The sequence below is a fragment of the Molothrus aeneus genome, chromosome 5 (genome assembly GCF_037042795.1).
Source record: "Molothrus aeneus isolate 106 chromosome 5, BPBGC_Maene_1.0, whole genome shotgun sequence".
NCBI classification, from domain to species: domain Eukaryota; kingdom Metazoa; phylum Chordata; class Aves; order Passeriformes; family Icteridae; genus Molothrus; species Molothrus aeneus.
This window is the reverse complement of record NC_089650.1, coordinates 14,499,270-14,518,600: the sequence shown is the minus strand read 5'-3', so window position 1 is coordinate 14,518,600 and position 19,331 is coordinate 14,499,270.

The following is a 19,331-nucleotide window of genomic DNA, read 5'->3' as shown; positions in this document are numbered from 1 at the left end:
TTTACGTCTTGGGACACTTGTGCGGGGCACCGAGTCCGGTGTCACGGCTCCTCATCACCAACCCGACGCGCGATTATCGTGTAATCGATAATATGTAATGATATTTTATTGGCCTCTGTAGGAGAGCGCTGCAGAGCTCTTGGGGCTTTTAAATAAATCCTAAATTCGTCATCATTCCTATTTATTTAATTTATTTTCCTCAGAGAACCATCAGGAAGATGCTTCAGGGGACAGGATGGGCTCAGGTTTGCAGAGCAGTAGACAACGGCTTGAGTGCGCCCGGCGGCCGCGGGGTTTTTGTTTGTTTAAATGGAATAAGTATTCCTTTGCAGTGCTTGAAACCTGAAGGCTGGAGTGTGAAACATGAGAATCTGAAAGTGAAACCGACTGGAAGCCAAAAAAGAAACAGATGAACGTGTTTCCCCTGTCCAAGCTGAGGAAAGCCCCAAAAGCAAACAAACATCATGAATAATAAAATGCGCAATAGATTTGAAATAAAGTTATTCCAACTTCAGTCACTGGAAGGAGTCTAGTTTGGTGGTTTGGGTTTGTTTGGGCTTTTTTGTTAATTTATCTGGGTTTTAGCCATTCAAATGTAAATCACATCATTTCAGGCTGTGCATTCAACAGGAAAAACATGATAAAAATTATCTTTTATTTCCTCTGGTTTTTGATGAAAGACTGGGAAAAGGATCTTCTGGGTATCATCCATGTATTTTCAAGGAGTTTTTTAATTATACAGGGTAGTTTTCAACTCTAAATAAATGTGTGGAGGCAACTTTATGATTAACAGCTGTATTAGACAACATAAGTATTGAGCAGGTGAAACATACCCTGTAATAAAACTATTCTCACCTTTACAGGGTGATTTTATGCAGGCTCAACAGTTAACAGCATTAACTAATTAATTCCGTGTGATTGGTTTATATATTTTTAATTAATTGCTCCTTTCTGTTTTGTGCAAAGTTTCTTCTTTAACCTTTCTCATTCCCCAGTTTAAACTTTTCAGAGCAGTAATTAGAAACTGTGTTTGTGCAAAGAGTGCACAACTCCAGTCAGATTTCTTTATTAGGTGAGATGGGAAAGGAGTCCAAAAAAAACCTACCAGGATGGCCATGTACCTGGGATTGATGTTTTATGCTGGAAGACTCGATAAATTCATCACATTTAGCCCAAAGAATTCCCAGGCTGACATTACTGCCTTATCCTTTGCAGCCGCCGCACTCCTCTCCAGGGGGGGCAGGGTGATAAGGCTGCGCTCGTTTACTCGGACAAGGAACAGGGAACAGGTGCCTCCCACGTGCCAGGAAGTCAATGGAAAGTGACATTTTTTACCCTGGCATGCAGAACTGTACAGAGACGCTGTGATTCTTTTCTTGGGTTTGGGTTTTTTGTTTTTCTGCTTTTGGTGTAGATATTTGAAAGAGCAAGCAAGGTGCTGGTAAATTACAGGTATGAACCACTGATATCTATTTCATCATTAATAATAAGATAGAATCTAAAGGTGACAATCCCCCCCCCCTTTTTTTTTTCTCTTCTCACTGCCTATGAATCAGCTTCCTTTTCTGCTTAAAATGGCTTTGCTGTTAACCTCTTGCATTCCCTACCTGCTGGCATGTTTGTATCAATCCTTAGTTTAAGAATGGCTTCAACATTAAATGTGCAAGATTTTTTTTCTTTTTAGACTGTTGAGATTTATCAATAAAAGACTTTCTGTCCCCAAACCTGCAGCTGATCTCCAATTTTTAGAGCATCTTGCTGTGACATAGCTTCCTTCCTTCCTTCCTTCCTTCCTTCCTTCCTTCCTTCCTTCCTTCCTTCCTTCCTTCCTTCCTTCCTTCCTTCCTTCCTTCCTTCCTTCCTTCCTTCCTTCCTTCCTTCCTTCCTTCCTTCCTTCCTTCCTTCCTTCCTTCCTTCCTTCCTTCCTTCCTTCCTTTGCAATGCTCAGTCTGTTCTCTGTGGTCTCTCAGGTGGTTCTGCTCTTACTGAAACAAATGTGGAGCTTCAATTCCATTTTATTTGCTTTCTGTCTACACTGAGGAAAAGATTTTATATTTCATACACATGTGTAGCATGCCCAGGTCTATAAAAACAAGGAATAGGAAAGCAAGGTGTTAAGAGAAAATTGCTCCTTTTATGGGGATTTGGAAAGGGCATATTTTAGTTGTTTTAACAGTGCTGTGGACTGCTATATAATCACAGTATTTACTCCCAGGAGAGCAGCTGTATTTGAAAGGTAAGTGTAATGATTCTGTTAATCTGCAGTGACAGAATTATCACGACACAGGGTCCCACATTGAATAGTTTGCTGAAACATATGAGGCATATATTGTCTGCTAAAGAGTGAGATATTTTATATGGACCTTCATCAGGGTGGGATTTTGGTTTGGAAGCCTTGTGAATGACTGTGGGGTGGAGATGAGCTGGACCTCTCATTGTGTGCAGATGTGTAGTGCACATCCATATTCTGAAAAAAAGGTGGATTTTTTAAAGGAAGAACAGCTTATTTTGTTACCTCTGTGAAAGTATCAAAAATTGTCCATGAAGAAATATAAGGCTCTCAACCAGTATTTTGGATGTCCTCTTTGCATTCCAAGGACAATGAAATACTTCATAGATCTGCTGATTTTTGCCTTCTTAACACGATCAGACAAACAGAATAAACTTTTATTGCCTGACAAAGAGACAAACACATAAACCCCTCAAAACAATTGTATCACAAAATAAAATGGTGTAAATAAATTCTCTCTGCTGAGGTAAACTATTTTATTTGTAATTTCCTCCTCCAAAACTGCTGGATTAAAAGCTATTCCCATGGATAAACAGTCAGGATATTTTACTACTCAGCTCTGTGTCAATTACATCTACACCTGGGAAAATGAATTGCTTTTAAAATATTAATAGCCTAAAATACTACATTGCATATAATATTAATGACCACCTGAATACAGTGCTATCATTTGCTTCTTTTTTCTCTGCTTCTCTTTAGGGAATGTTCCAGCACCAGTATGCCCCAAAACTATGCATTTTATAGTGGTCAGATTTAAGCATTTTGAAAGGTCTTGCCCTTTTTCACAGTGGCACTTATAGCCATAGCCCTCAGTCACTGGCTAGGTGCCATGTGGCTTTTGAATAAATGGCTTTATTGAGAATTCAGACAGTATGGGCAGTGAGAAAACCCTGTCACCTATGAGCTCCTCAGCATCCCTGGCTTCCCCAAATCCTTCTGCTCAGCGCTGCTGCCCGCGGTGAGGCTTTGCTGGGCATTTCAGTGAGCAATGGGCAACCAGGAGTTCAGGCACTGTCCCTCTGTAGAGGAGGGTGACAAACATCTTTGTTCCAAGCTCAGCCCTCAGCTATTTCAGACCTCAGCTCCCAGCATTTACACACAGTCAGGTTTTGGCTGACTGAGGTGTCTTGTTAGGGATGGTCAAAGTCATGTCTGAGGAGGCCCTTGTTTGGTCTGGGCACAGCTCCTGATGCGGGTGAGAAGTCGTTTGGGCAGAGTCAAGAGGGCTGGTGAAGTGATAGCTGCCCTCCTGGTGAGGTGGAAAGAAATTCTCACAGGTGTCTGTGAAATCCATTGCTGCTGCTGCCCCTGGAGAGCTCCCAAAGCTCCTCCATCACTCCACAATGGCAGAACACTTCAGCAGCAGCTGGGCAATGGTGAGCACTTTCTCAAGGGCTGCATCTCCCCAGGAGTGTCCAAGGAAAATGTCCTCCCCTCTCTGCAGCTCTGCTACCTCACCCTGGCAGCATTTGGCTTTTCATTCTCAGCTAAGACACCCTCTTGCTCCACTGCTGTTTTCCCTGAATCTGGAGCTGGAGTTAACAGGCAGGCACAACTTCCTAGGCACAACCTATGCTGCCTTCCTGATGTTTTACTGCACCTAAATAGACATAGGTCTGAGAGAAACATTGCTGCCATAAAGAGCTAGGTTGGAATTCATCTAGTCCAGTCCACTGCTCACAGCAGGGCCACCTCCCAAGCTGGATTGGGTTGCTCAGGGCCTTGTGCAGCCAAAACACCCAAGGATGGATCTCCCAGTCTCTCTGGATAATGCCTCAGTGCTACCCCAGCATCAGGTGGAAGAACCTCGTAAAGAACCTTTGTTAAGAAAGTTTAAGAACTTAATTTCTGTTTCTTTGTTAAGAATTCTTGTGCCTGGTCAGAGTTTGCCTGGCTGTAATTCTTGTTCATCCTCTTGAAGTCTCCTGAATATCTGAAAAGCAGAAGGAAGCAGTGGTGGGTGCTTGCTGGCCACTGGCATAATTGCATATTCATAGCTCAGGGTGTAGCATACAGGATTTGTATTGTGGCTTTTGTTGACTGGAACTAAACTGCCTTAGTAACTAAAAAAGTCTCTACCATGTCCCACACTGCTCTCCTTCATTGAAACTTCCAGATCTCCTGCAACATCTCCTCCCTTGGCTCTGTTCTTGGTCCTTCTTCATCCCTCATGGTGCCCCAAGCAAAACTCTTTTGTGCTGTTGTCTTATTTCTCTGTGTGCTGAAACTCTCCCCTGGGCTTTCACCTCATCCTGACATTGCAATAACCTCTTGGAGCAGGTTCCTGGAGTGATGTTGGTAGCTCCTCATCCTGTCCTGTAGCTCTTCCCAAGGTACTGTCTGCTGGCTGGCCTGGGAGCTCTTTGCCTGAGTGAGTTCTCATGCCCAGAAATGAACTGTTTCTTTTTGGGGTTTCAGATTTTTATTAATAAGGCTCATTGTTGCCAATCACCATCCTCAGAAGGGAAGCTTCCCACAGGTCAGGAAAGCACCATTTCTGTTTTACAAATATCTGAGGCTCTATGCTGCAGAGAAACTTCTTACATGAGCTCTGTGGCACATCATGGAGTGGCATTGCCTTTCCAGTGCCCCAGCAGTTCCTGGCCAGAAACACCTCCCTCACCAGAGAGGAAGGTTCGTTTTACAGATCATTTTCACACTTGAGTTCTAACACCACCTTCTCTTCTGCCCCTATCTCACAAATGTTGCACTGGAAAGAAGGGAGGGAAACTGGTTTCTCTGTCTATGAATAGATGGACTATTAGAGACTGTTGGCACCTGAATTGGCTTGTTATCTTCAGATAACAAAGGAATTGCTCCATCCTGGAGAAGGTCAGGTTATGCAGATTCTCTGGGAACTGAGGGACAAGAATTCCCTTAGAGGAAGGGCTGAGAAGCTATTTGCAAAGAAAGCTTGGGAAGGTAAAAGATCAAGAAGGGAACACACCTCTGTAGAAGAGAACCCTTTTTAATGAGTCAAGTACCTGTGAAGGGGAGCTACAGAAGAAAGGCTAAAATTTGATGTTGCAACACCCTGTTCAGGGTGAGAAAGTGAAAAAAGGCTGGCCTAAGAGGATTTGGAAAGGGCTGACAAAGGACAGTGAAGAACCAGAAGCAGGGAAGTACAAATAGACTCGGCTGTTGCATTCTTTGGCTCTATAGATTTTCTTGCACATCTCAAGTAAAGCGTGATTATTTTTACAAACATTACACAATCACTTTGCTATGTATTTTAATCGTTATTTATCCTTGAGGTGGTAAATTATAAAGTAGAGGGCCTGCAAGGGTGGGATGCAAACAGAAATATAAGTTGGAACTCCTGGAGAGCTGGGAAAGCTGGTACTAATCTCTGTTTCTGGCTGTGGGGTCTCAGGAAGGAGGACTCAGGGAGGAGCTATGTCCTGAGAACACACTTAGAAAACTCCTGTTCCTGGGATCTGTTTGGTTTAAAGCAGCATAAAAACCATCTGCTATGTCCCACACACAACCCTGTTATGGATAATCAAAATATTATATATAGGGTTTTGAGAGGACTCAGCAGGTTTTGGGGACAGAGGTTTGGGGGTTTCTTTTTTAATTTTCTTCTTTTTTCCTATGAAAGTCAGGGACAGATTGAAATCTGCTGACTCCAGCACTTAAAAGATGGTTCAAAGTTGGCTTGGAATTTCCAAACCCTTCTGGGAATCAGAGCATATGTCCAGAAGAGCATCAGATACTCAGAGAAAGTTAGAAGTAGACGTAATCTGGTTTATCTTCCAAGCTGAATAGTAATTATAATGTTTGCAGACAACTTTCTTATGCTTACTGTAACTGTAGCTTTTTTCCCCCCCTCACACTACAGAAACAGCATATTCTTGTCATGCAGCTGTTGCTTACTGTGTCTTCCTTCTGCTTTGGGTGGATTTTCCCATGTTCATATCTGTAGCTTTTGAGTCCTTCTGTCACTGAACAGCTGCAGGCTGATACTAGATAGAGCTGGATTTTTTTTCTGTGTTCACACACAAGCAAGCTTGTGAACAAAAGATTTTAAAGGAAGCTGATAAATGAACAAGGTCTTTTGGACGATGCAATGTTGCTAACGGTGCGGACAATGGAAATCCTTGTGCTTGTCCTCACTGAAAGCCAAGGAAGACATAACTCAAGCTGTTTTATCTGGGAGCCTCCAAGCTTTTCCCTACAGGCTCCAGAGAGGATGTTCCCTAACGCACTCATCCTTCATGTGACAGAAAGGGAAGGGCTATCTCCCAGCCTAAGCTTGCCTTTCTATTTCCATTTCACTTGGACCCTCTGAGGGGAGCCCCTGTGTTCAGAGCTTTCCCAGGAGCTCCAGATGGGGCATGTGCAAATCCCAGAGCTTCCCTGTGCCTCCAAGGGAGGCAGATACACTTCTCTGGATGGATGTCCATCTCAGCCCTGCTCTGAGGCTGGACTCTGTGCACTTTGCCAGCTGTTCAGCTGCTGGGCCCAGCCAGGCACAGTGGCTGCCATTGTGTCCCGAGGGGATGGGAGCGGGAGCGTGTGTGGGGAAGTTGGATGTACATTTGTCCCATTCCTGCAGCTCTCTCACATTTCCTTTGGGTTCTGCCTGAGGACCCTGGGGACAGCAGCTTTATTTGTTTGTTTTTCCCGTATCCTTAGCTTCTTTTTCCATTCTTGAAGTAATTGTTCCACTTATATGAAAAAAAAATTTCAAATCAGCAGTGACTGACCCATTTGGCTGCCACCATCCAGTGTCCACTCTTGCACACAGTGGGACAAGGACAGAGACAGATCCTGGTGCAATGGGAAGGGGCACCACAGGGAATTCTCTGGCCAGCTCACCCCAAGCAAACTACAGGAGGGTGTTTTGAGGAGGAAAATGAGAGGCCAGGGTGTTCAACAATGGCTTTGGCACAGAGCTGGCCACCCTTTGCCCTCTCTGCGCCAAGGGGCTTTGCCAGCATGGATGTTTGTGTGTGGAGTGTGGGCTCAGGATGGGGGAGGCAAATCCAGACAGATGGACAAGGGAGGATAGAAGGGTTATGGCCAGCTCTGCTCAGCCTTCCTGTGTCACAGCTGCTTGGGACACTGCCAGGGGTGGGCTCTGGGGTGAACATAGGGAGAGGGAGGGGAAGCACCAAACGCAGACCTCTCACTGGAACACAAAAAGAAAGCAATAAAGGAAATTTGAGAATAGCGGGAGACAAAACACAGGGTTAGGTGTATCCTTGGGCTGGACTGGCTGTGTCCATTTGTTTTCCCACTTTGCTTCATCTCTCTCTTGTTTTAAGGGAGATTGCAAGGTTAGAGTTTGGGCCACTGATTTGTGTTTGGGCACAGTCAGACACCTGAGGAAACACTGTCCATGTGCTAGCAAGGAGACCCAGGCTCATCTCCACTTCTCTTAGGGCAGCTCCAGTGTTACACACCTGTGGTGAAATATGTGAAGCCTTCCATGGCATTCTCCTCCCACTGGTGGTAGAAGGGCAGAGTGAAAGCATGACATGATTTTTAGCAGCTTTAGACAGCACAGCCTGCCCTGGGTAAATGTCAGCCTGCCCAGACACACTGCTCTGTTGGGGCAGGCCTCTGGGCACTATGGCCTGGTAGAGGAGAGTCAGACTTGTGGAAGGCTTATCCTGTGGGCAGCTGGTAAAAATGCTGTAGTCTGGATGAGTTAGCTCTTGTATGAACTGCTACAAAGCCAGAGTGCCAGTTTCTGCTCTGGAAAAGTTATTCCCTGTCTTCATCCCATCAGTGAGTTCAGCACCTGTAACTGAATGGGCCAAGGAAAAGAAATGTGAAGGGGTAAGTGGTATTTGGGATACAACTGGTCCACTTTTGGCACTTCCCAACAAATATGCACTTTTCCATGTACTGATCTTTGCACAGAAAGGTGCTGAGCCTCTTCACCATCCCACAAACCTTTCCATGCTGTTCTTGTCTCCCTCTGGCCCTCCAGAGACTTGGCAGTGGCAATGCCCCTGGTGTCCTGTGAGTGCTGCTCAGCATGCTGGATTGTCCCAGCTCATCCTTTCCCTGGGCTCCCTGCCCTCCACTGCAGCCCCACCTGCTGCCCCTCATTGTCCTGCTACCTGTGTGGCCAGGCACACAATGGGAGCCTGGGCTGTGGTTTCCAGCCCCTCAGGGACAGAGCTCTCCAGGCAGTGTGGATGAAGTGTCATCCTAAGAGTGGGGTCTCATGCTGGGGACATGTTGCTTACCCTACCCTTATTGCAAATATGCTTTATCTGACACTGAGAATGGAGGAAAGACTTCCTTAGAAGCTTTTTGTTTTCTATTCCTACTAATTATGGCTTAATACTGTGGTGGAAGCATGGATGGGGTGTGAATGAGGGGAAGGAAGCATATGGGACTTCAGGCACAGAAGGAGCAGGGCCAGAGAAGAGAAGTCAGAGGAATAAGAGGAAGCATTTTACAGGGGGAGAAGGGGGAGAGAGTAAAATGTGTCAGTTGTGTGAAAAGTGGAGACCTGCAGGGAAAAGCAGGGCTTAAACTGTGCCTAGGGTGCTGTGCCAGCAGGAGCTAAGCTCCAGCAGTGGGGACTGATGGAAAATGACAGCTGCAGTTTAAGTCAGGAAGGCTTCAGGGCCATCTCCCATCACATTTTGACAGGCTGCAGTGTGGTACTGGCCCAGAGATACTGCACCATCTCTGCTGGCACAAGGGGGAATTAAGAAATCTGGCAGTAATCTGAGCAAACCCAGGAGCTGAGGTGAAGGAACACAGTATCAGAGACAACCCAACTGCTATAAAGGCTTTTATCTAAAGACTTAAAGAAAACAATATGTCTTGGAGGGATTGCTCACACAGTGGTGTAATATTTTGCACTGAAGAATTATTACTATCTATAAAAACTTATGAATGGAGACAGTACTTTGTAAATAATAGAAACAAACATTTTGCTTTGAAAACTAGCATGGGATTAGAAAGGATCACCCTCATCCCCAAGGCAAGTCCTCTGCAAATCACAGACCACTGAGCAAAGGTACTGAGCTCAAAGGGGTTCATCCACCATTTATTTCCAACAACCCATCAGAGCTCAGATGATTTTTCAGCACTCCATGAGAAAATCCTTCGTGAAAACCCACCCAATAGGGCATGGGAGAACTGTGTCATGGGAAAGTGGATAGATCAAGGACCTTGCTGAGATGATCAGCTCCTGCTGACCTAACAGTGAGTTTTACTGCATTGTTGTTCCTTAAAAATGGTTCTTCATCAACAACTTCCCAAGTTTCTGATTTGTTTGTTTTGTTTGTTTGTTTTGTTATGTTTGTTGTTTTGTAGTGTTTTGTTGGTTTATTTTTTCTCCCAAACAATTGACCCAGCAGAAATATTCAGAAAAAGGTGATGAATAAAGAGTTTTCACTGCCAAGCAGAGCTGGAGGGGAAGTTTCTGATAAGATGGAAAGGGAAAGGCTGTTTTCAAGTCTCTTGGACAGCAGTAGGAATATTATGCATTGGGTATCAGAATATTCTGAGCCAGAAAGGACCCACAAGGATCATTAAAGTCACATAAAGTAGCACAGGAATTGCTGACAAGAATAAAAAATGAGACTTTCTTGTACCAGGCATGCAGACAATCATATCAGTAATATCATATCAGTATTTGTTATCACAAAGATAAAAGAGTGAATACAAGGAGAGAAGGACAGATCAGACAGTTTTAATTAGAAAATAGCAATCCTTTAAAATATTGAGTTCTTTTGTAAGGTGGTTTCAGTTTCTCTGAGATCCTGTATAGGAAAACTCAAGAAAAGGCCCAGTATCATTTTTAAAATAAAATTCTATCAAATTCTATCATTTTTTTCTTTGAAAAACTCTTTCAGTGAGACTTTATATTGAGTTTGTGTGACCCATCTGTCAAAGAAAATTTGAGTAGACACTAAATACTCAGGACTGTTCTGAAGAACTTTACCTTTGCTAATGTAATTTTTGTCTGTGGAAAAGTGTGGAATTTTATGTCTCCTTTCTGCTTGAAGCTGAGCTGAATTTGGGCTTCCAAAATACTTTTGTATGAGTGAAATCCACAGACAGCTGCTGGATATGTTTCCTTAAGAACCCTTGGAACATCCATGAGTCCAAAGTAGATCAAGGATGCATGGTGGGGGAAAGTTGTGGTGAGATGTGGGGAATAGATGGGCTCAGTCAAGGTGCTGAGCAATCTGGTCTCAGTTCAGCCCAGCTTTTAACGGGCTTAGTTTCATTCTCAGTGACTCAGTAACAATTTACATGCCTGAAGTTAAGCACCTGCTCAGGGATTTTTCTGAATTGTACCCCTGGGATAAGGTCTGCTTTTAACTCACCATTTCAAGACCATTGTCCTCCTCAGTTTCTCAGCTCTAATCCAGATTCCCACCTGATTCTTCTCCCAGATTTTCCAGGTCCTGCCAGAAGCTCCCAAATACCTCTGCCTTTTTTCCCCCTTTTTTTTTTTTTAATTCTACTTGTGTTTGTATTTAATCCAAATTTATTATCAGCTGTAACTTTCATTCATGCACAGATCATTCATCCATTCTTGAATGCAATTTAATAGCACCGGAACTAACACTGATCATTTTCACACCTCAGGAATGGAACGAACAAAGCCTTTCCAATATGGTTGTTTTTTGTAATTTCCCTTTGTTTCTGTTCCTCCAGCCTGTTTGCTGCCCACATGTTAGTTGTTTTGGTTTGTTTTTTTCTCAAGCCAATTTGGACAAATTTCTCCACTGTTGGTCTCATAGGACACAGGATCAAATATTTTGTTAAAATCCAAGCACATTGTAGCTGCTTGTATTGCCTTCACTCTCTAATTGTGTAATCCATCCACAAATTAATCAAATTTATCTGGCAAAACTCAGTTTTCTGAACCTCTCTCTGCCTATTCCTCATGATTCACTTACCCTGGAGATATCTAAAGATGTACCACCCCATTGTGCCACACCATCATTGCTTCCATGCTGTATTTTGGGATAGAAGCTGGACTTATGGCATGAGGGGGGGGCACCCTGTGTTGTGTTGGGCTGTCCTGGGAAGAAGGAATGCTGCTGGGAAGGGTGTGTTCCATGATGCACAACCAGATGAAACAGTTCCCTGCCAAATGAGCAATGACTGGGAGTGCTTTCAGATGGTGTCATCCTTAGTTCAGGGTCCAAAGGGCACTTTGAAAAGAATGGCACCAACTCCTAAGCACTCAGAGGAAAGCAAACAAAATCACATATTTCTTGGACATTTGTGTGTCTCACTAATGGTCGGAAATGACCCAGCCATCAGTGTTGCATAGGCTGACAGTCTTCTGTTTAAACTCTTACACCTAAAAATACCTTGGAAAACCCTGGATATCTCATCCAAGGCTCCAGTGCACCAGGGGAGGGGGAGATTCTGCCTCTCTGCCCCACTCTGCTGAGACCCTGCTGCAGGGCTGTGTCCAGCCCTGGGGCCCAACACAGGAAGGACAGGGAGCTGCTGGAGCCAGGCCAGAGGAGGCCACAAAGCTGATAAGGGGACTGGAACATTTCCCCTGTAGAAAGAGGCTGAGAAAGTTCAGTCTGGAGATGACAAGGTTGTGTGGAGACCTCATAGAAACATTCTGGTGTCTGAAGGGACCTCTTCAGCAGAAACAGCAGTGACAGGAACTTTCACAGTGATGGAAAGGCGGGTTAGATTGGGTATTAGGAAGAAATCGTTCCCTGTGAGAGTGGGGAGGCCCTGGCACAGGTTTCCCCATCCCTAGCAATGTCCAAGGCCAGGCTGGACAGGGCTCTGAGCAACCTGGAATAGTGGAAGCTGTCCGTGCCCATGGCGGGGGTTGGAATTTGGTGATCTTTAAGGTCCCTTCCAATCCAAGTCATTCCATAATTCTTTGGAAGTAGGTATTTGGAGTGACCAGGCTCTGAGTAATCCCTCACTTAAAAAGGCTTTTTAATAAAAGTGCCACTGTAGTGGGAGGAGGGACATCCTGGTGAGCCCATAATGGAGATGCATGTGTTTGAATCAGAAGGGTGAAGGTACAGTGCTGCAAGTGCTGAGGAACAGAAAAGATTGTGTGGAAGAAGAGAATGAACTTCAACAAGGAGCTACCACAACATAAAACAACCCAAGCAATAAAATGAGAGTTTGAAAATAATAAATTTATTTTTTTACTAGCTGAGTTTTTGTTGCTTTTCAAATCAGGGTCAGGGGTGTGATATAAAACCATCTGGGAGAGAAAACAATGAAAACCAAAACTGGATGATCATACATCTGGCATTTTATACCATGAGTTTTCTCCATGTGTGTGGGTGCTCCAGCAGAGCTACTTGTGTTGCATACTTGAGAGCAATTCAGTGACCACAAAATATTTCTTTTATTCTGGGGGAGCGGGGAGAAGTCTTGCTGAGATTTTCAAATCTCTCTGAATCTTTCCAGCAGACTTCCCAGCACTGCTGTGTTTCAGGTGAGTGCAATTTTGAGATGGCCCCAGATGCTTTGACCAGCAGAGACTCCACATGAAACTGTGGAGCATGATTGCCTCCTGGGAAGCAGAGTTGCAGTCCTGAGGCTGGGATTTCTCCCAGACTTGGAATCCCAGCCATGTAGTGGAGTTTTCTCTTTAAGCAAGGTGGCAGGAGAGCAGGGAATGGGTGGCCTGCAGTGATGAAGAAACTTGTGAGCTCCTCCACTGCCACTTCCCAGGAAGCAGCATTCTGGCACCACTGAAAAGGGCTGATGGGTACAGACCCAGCTCAAAATGAAACATGCCTTGGTATTTTTGGCTTACCAGCACCTAAAAACACACTCCTGGACAGATGCACTGTTGGCTGCTCGGTGAAAGCTGATACACAATCAATACCTTATAGCCTAAGTTTGCCTTTCATGGGGGCATTACTCCACTCAACCAGTAGATACAAGATATTTTCTGGGAAAAGTCACTGTTACAGGGCTATAAATAGAGCTATACTCCTCCATCTCATTTTGGGGTTACATGCTTCATAATCTTAATAACTCATGGACGCTCACAGGTTTCTTTAGAAAATACATTTGTGGAATTTTTACTGTGCTTCCTCTACACTTTAACTAAATTGAGGTGTTTATGCAGCACAATAGGATTAGATACACAACTAAAACAGTCCCCCCATGACCCAACTCCACCTGGCTAAATCCATTTCACTCTTTTGAAGAGTCTTGGGTTTGCTTGTCTTCCTGAGGCCGCCTGGTTGCTTCTCCAGGAGAGAATGGGAATAGACCAGGCTTAGGCTCTGTGTTTGCTTGTAGTGATAATGGGCGACACAGGGACCCCAGGCAGGTGCAAAGGAGTGCTCTTGATTGCCAAAAACCTGGCCTTTTTAAGCAGTTAGCTGCTTATCAGTTTGCGTAGTTGTAAGGCACAACCAGCCCAAGTCTACCAAGCACCATACGCCACAATGTGGACATGATGTGGACATATGGCAGTCATGCAGCATGCATCCCACATCTCTCATGTCTCTCACATCTCTCTACCCTTATTCTAGCTGAGCCACTCTCCCATAGTTCCCTTCTACTTAGCCTAAGTAACAGGCCAGAGCTATGTTACAAAACCTTCCCTTTATACAGCCTTACCCATTGGTAACATTTGCTCTCTGCCCAAGAGCTTTGTTTGTTGCAGAAGATCGAATGCTCTGTTGTCAAAACTGGTTTCTTCTTCATCTGCAGTTTGGTGCATTAGCAAAGCAGAGTCTCCAAGCATAAACCACTGGATTTCCAGTGTGACTTTCCCCTGTTCTTTGCCATCACTGAGGCAAAGATATTTTAACCTTTGTTGGTTTTCTTTTTCTTTCTAGCGATCAACCAGCACCTGCAGGAACTTCAGAGAAGACAAGGCAACAATTGATGTGAAACTTTATGATTCTGCCTAACATTATGCTCTGCCTACAGACACCTGCAGCAGGTGACACAGGAGCATGTCCAGATGGGATTGGAATGGCCCCAGAGAGGGAGACTCCAGGCCCTCCCTGGGCAGCTGTTGCAGGGCTCTGCCAGCCTCAGTGTGCAGAAATACTGCCTCACACTGAGGTGGAATATCTTGTGTTTAGTTTACGTCCATTGCTCCTCATCCTGTCCCTGGGCACCACTGAAAAGAGCCTGGCACCATCTCAAAACCCATATTTGAGATACTTGTATATATTGATGAGTTTCCCTTTCAGACTTCTCAGGTGCCAGTGGTGAAATTCCTGTGTTGGGAAGGGAGCCAGCACCAAGGGCTGACCTGGCAGGAAGCTGTGGCAGCTGCACTATGGCAGCAGTTGAGGTCATATATGTCCTCTGTCCCCCACATGAGTTCCTTGGGAGGTCTGCTGAGCTCCAGAGCTTGTGGCGCACACATCTGGGCAGGTAGACTGAGGCCTTTCCCTGCCTCCAGGCTGTGCTGGTCCTGAGGGCCTTCCTGAGACAGGTTAATGAAGCACCTCTGCATGTGAGCTGTGAAATTACAGCCTTTAATAACCCCAGTTAACCCTTGAAGAGCCCTGGTGCCCCGTGGAAAACCCCAGAGCCTTTGGCTGATGGGTGTTTGCCTTGAGCTTGGAGCTGACAGGAGAGGAAGGGCAGCTTGCGGCCCACACAGCCCAGGTAGGGCCTGCCCTGCCCCTGCCCTTTGTGTCCCTTGGGGCTGTTGTTTACAGCCTGGTGTTCATTGCATTCCTCTTTGCTGCTTAACCCTGGATTCATTTTCTGTTGCACTTTGGCTCCTGAAGGCAACACACTGCTAGCATTAAAAATAATAATAAATCCATGCATCCCTGCTGGTGTTTCACACCCAGGAAAATGCCTATGGGGCCAGACTGAGTGGCACAGATACTGCAGCACAGCTGAGAGGAGAGATGTGTCCTGCTGCCCTTTCCAAGCACCCAGGGATAACAGGCCCTTGAGCACAGTCTGTGTGTGTGCTGCATGGCCCAGGGCACTTCTCATCGCTCCTTGTGTGCAGTAGGTGTCATTAAAAACTCAACATTTGACACCCTGCCTTGGCTGGCGCTCTTGGTGGCTACAGCTCCCAGGTGCAGTGGGATCAGGAGTGGCCTGGTGTGATGGACTTAACTTTTCCTTCTGCTTCTCTCTGGAGCAGAAAGATATGGAGGGACAAGGACAAGGAGCTCATGATGTTGGTCATGACATGTGTCCATGCTGGCCTGGTACATCAAATCTGATTGGAAAATATTTTCTTTCAATGCTCTATCCCAACCTCTACTTCTGCCATCTTAATAGTGGGGATGGGGGAAGTGAAAGAATGGTAGAAGTACAAAGATCTTACAGGGAGGGTAGGCCAGCTAGCATTTCTTCCTTAATTTTTTCTTTAAAACATGACTTTTTCCACTGTCAGGTTACCTGCACAACCAGCAATCCCAAACCTGCTCAGTTTCTGTATAGGCTGATTCAAGAAATGTGATAAAAAAACAGTGTGGCAGCAGCTACAAGTCTGAGTCAGAAAAATTGGTAAAATCCAGTACTAAGACATAAACTGGGCAGTGCGCATCTTCCTCCATAAAACAGATCTGAACTGTCCTTGAACAGCTGCAAATTCAGATGAGCCTGATCCTTTCCCCTCTTCATGAGGAGGGGAGGTGTGCTGATCTCTTCTCTCTGGTGCAAGGGAATGGCTTAAAGCTGCATCAGGGGAGGTTCAGGCTGGATGTCAGGGAAATGTTCTTCCCTGAGAAGGTGATCTGGCAGGGAAAGCTGCCCAGGGAAGTGGCACCAAGCCTGATGGTGTGCAAGGAGCACTTGGACAACATTCTTTGATACACAGGTTAATTTTTAAGCTGTCCTGTGTGAAGTCAGGAGTTGGACTTGATGATCTTCATGGGCCCCTTCCAGCTCAGGATATTCTGTACAGTTGAGTCCACTTTGAAAAACCAAACAGTTCACCCAGAAAGAACTAAGGTGTGCAGTGGAGTTTGTTGTGTTGACTCAAAAATTACTTATCTCCACATAAACTCCAGCTGTTGGGATATCAAAGAGCAGGAAATGGGTCCACAGCATTCATTGCAGCTTTGCCATCTTTCCTTGCACTGATAACAGTTTTGTTTCCAGCTTGGATTAATTTGTCACCCATTCTTCCTACTGAGGGCATGGTGATTACAGAACCATTTCCTCATTATTAATAATTACTACTAAATTCATAACCGGTAGAGATAGAGAGAAAAATCCACATTCTGAGCAACATATACTTTAAGAGAACTAAAAGGATGAAATTTGTGTGACAAAGATTATGGTTCTTGTTTTTCATGGGTGAGACATGAGGCAACAAAATCAATTCATTTCTCCCCTTCCCAAAATCATAGGGATAGTGGATTTTTTTTTTTTAATAGCTCTGGACATTAATAGCCTAACCAGACTTCTGAAAGGTTGGCACAGTCCAGATTTCCCTCAGGCTCTTAGTCCTTTGTCTGAAAAATGTGTTTTAAAGAATTTCCAACCTGATTTTTATAGTTATCCATATCTTTTTTTTTGTACTTCAGTAACCACCGTGAAATGCTCAGGTGTGACAATAACAGTAAATGAACCAAATTTGTCAAGTTTTATTAAACATCAGAGCTCTCACATATAGAAAGAGTCCTAAGAGTCTGCTGGAAGCTGGAACACAGTTAAATGCTGGACACAATATCTGAATTGCCACCTGGAAAAGTAATCAGGAATATGGCTTTCTGTGGGCAAATCCAGCTTCCTCAGTTCAAGTACATGAAAGCAGCACCCTGAAATTACTCTGAAGCTATACTGATATCATGAAAATGGAACATAAATTCCTTGGTTAATCTAGGTGGTCAATTGCTGTGAGATTTTATGTAAGCTTAGTTTTAATGCCCTTTGACATTTGTTTTGCAGTTTGGATTTTTGGAGGGTTTTTTCTTTCTTCTCTTAAGAGTCTTACAGAAAATCTTTGAAATCAGATGCTGTGTGAAATTCAATTCCTGAGTTTAAATTCTTTTGTGCATCTACAAATGGATTTTTTTTTTTGGGACTACATCTATGTAGAAATACATAGTCAATTAAAAAATGTTATCATTCTGGATGCTGAGTTTTTATGGTTTAACTGATTTAAAACTGAAATTGGATTTCCTTCCACTTCCAGCCATTATCCATGGTGTAACTAAGCAACACCACCCTTGTGTTTTTGATGGGGCTGAGTGCACACAGCTCTCCTGACTGGGGCAGGCATAACTGCACCCATCTCGAAGTGGTGAACCTTGGGTTTCACAGCAGGGATTTCCTGCTGGTGCTGTAGGGGCTGGAGCATTGATCTGGAACTCTTTGGAGGTGTGTTCTTCATGCTGATCTGCGCCTTTTCTGGCAAAGCCTCCCTTTTTTCTCTCACATATCTCTTCCTCAATCACCTCTTTCCAAAACAACATTTCTGAGTACAATGGACTCCTGCAGCAGATGTAGCAGAGCTGGAGGAAGAAAACCAACCTAATAAAGGTTTGCACATAGGATGAGGCAGAATTAAGGCTGATGTGGCTTGAATGTTTCTCAGCTGGGCAAAGAGCTGGTGAAGGGTATGGAGCACAAATCTTATGAGAGGCAGCTGGGGGGTGGTGGTGGGGGGCCTCAGCCTGGAGAAAAGGAGGCTCAGGAGGGATCTTCTCACTACTCCCTGACATGAGGGTGCAGCCAGGTAGGGGTCAGGCTCTGCTCCCAGTGACAGGGCAAGAATAAATGACCCCAAGCTGCACCAGGGGTGGCTTAGATTGGATATTAAGAAAAAATTATTTACTGAAAGGGTTGTTAGGCACTGGAACAGGCTGCCTGGGGAAGTGATGGTATCACTGTCCCTGGAAGTGTTAAAAATGTGTGAATGTGGCACTTGAGGACATGGTTTAGTAATAAACAGGGTGGGTTCTGGGTTAATGTTTGGAGTCAATGACCTTTTTGATTTTTTCCAACTTTAATGGTTCTGTGATTCTTTGGACCTTGGTGTTGACATGGTGGGAGCTGCCATGGATGTGGAGATGGCAGCAGTAGCTCTAGGCAAGGCATGTGGGGCTGTCTTGGGAGAGCTGGGAAGGTGGGAAAGGAATTAATTGATGCTTCCAAGCAAGTTATGGAGCACCACTGGTTTTCTGAGCAGGGCTCAGGTCCCCACAGCAGTGTGTGGGAGGTGTGTCATGTTGGTAGCTGTGGGAGGGGAGGAGAGAGTGTCTATGTGAATTGATGGCCTGAGGATGCATTTTCACTTGTGGATTTGGGCTGGAGCTGTTATGCTCCACCTCAGGTTGCCTCAACAGAGTGCTTGGCAGGCCGATTAAAAATTTTACTTTAGAGACTGTTGAGGATATCACTCCAAGGTGCTTAAGAAAAGCCATGTGCCTCTTCCTGAGAGTGAGGATGGATACCCAAGGGTGACCATGAAGCCTTGGCATTGCAAGGGTTTGAGGCCTGTGCCTCTTCCCCAGGAAAGAGCATTTAGGGCAATTTAATTGTGTATCTGCTTGCACTAGAGTCAGTGGTGGCATTCCCAGGCTCAGCAGCTGCTTATGTACTGTGGAATGATATCCAGAATTCATCCTTAAGGACCTGCCTTAAAAGAGGGAAGGATGTAGACACTCTACTAAATATCAGTGGGATCCACAGAAGAGGTCAAGCTAAGACAAAACACATTCCTTGGATAAGGTCTATCTGTCTGAAATCCTGACCTGAGTTTTCTAAGCCCAGTAAATGGATACTAATGCAAAATTCCATGCTGGCTAAATGGATTTCAGTTAATTTTCTGCTATGAAAGCATTTTGATTTTAACAATAGCTGTCACTCCCAATATAATACAGAAATAGTTTAGTAATACAGGCTTTAAAACACTACTCTGATAAATATTTATATTACTTATTTTAAGTTAAAAGCCTGGTTATGAATTGTTTTCATTCCAGCAGTGTAAACATCCTTCTAGAGTCTGCACTGTAATGTTGAGATTGAAGTCGCTTTCCCTATTTGCCTTCTCTTATTTTATCAGTGCAAAAATATTCCTTAGTGGAGTCTGATAAAAGTATTTCACTGTACAAATGCCCTTCTTTTCTGAACAGTACAGAAGGGAAAAATAATGTTAGGTACTTTT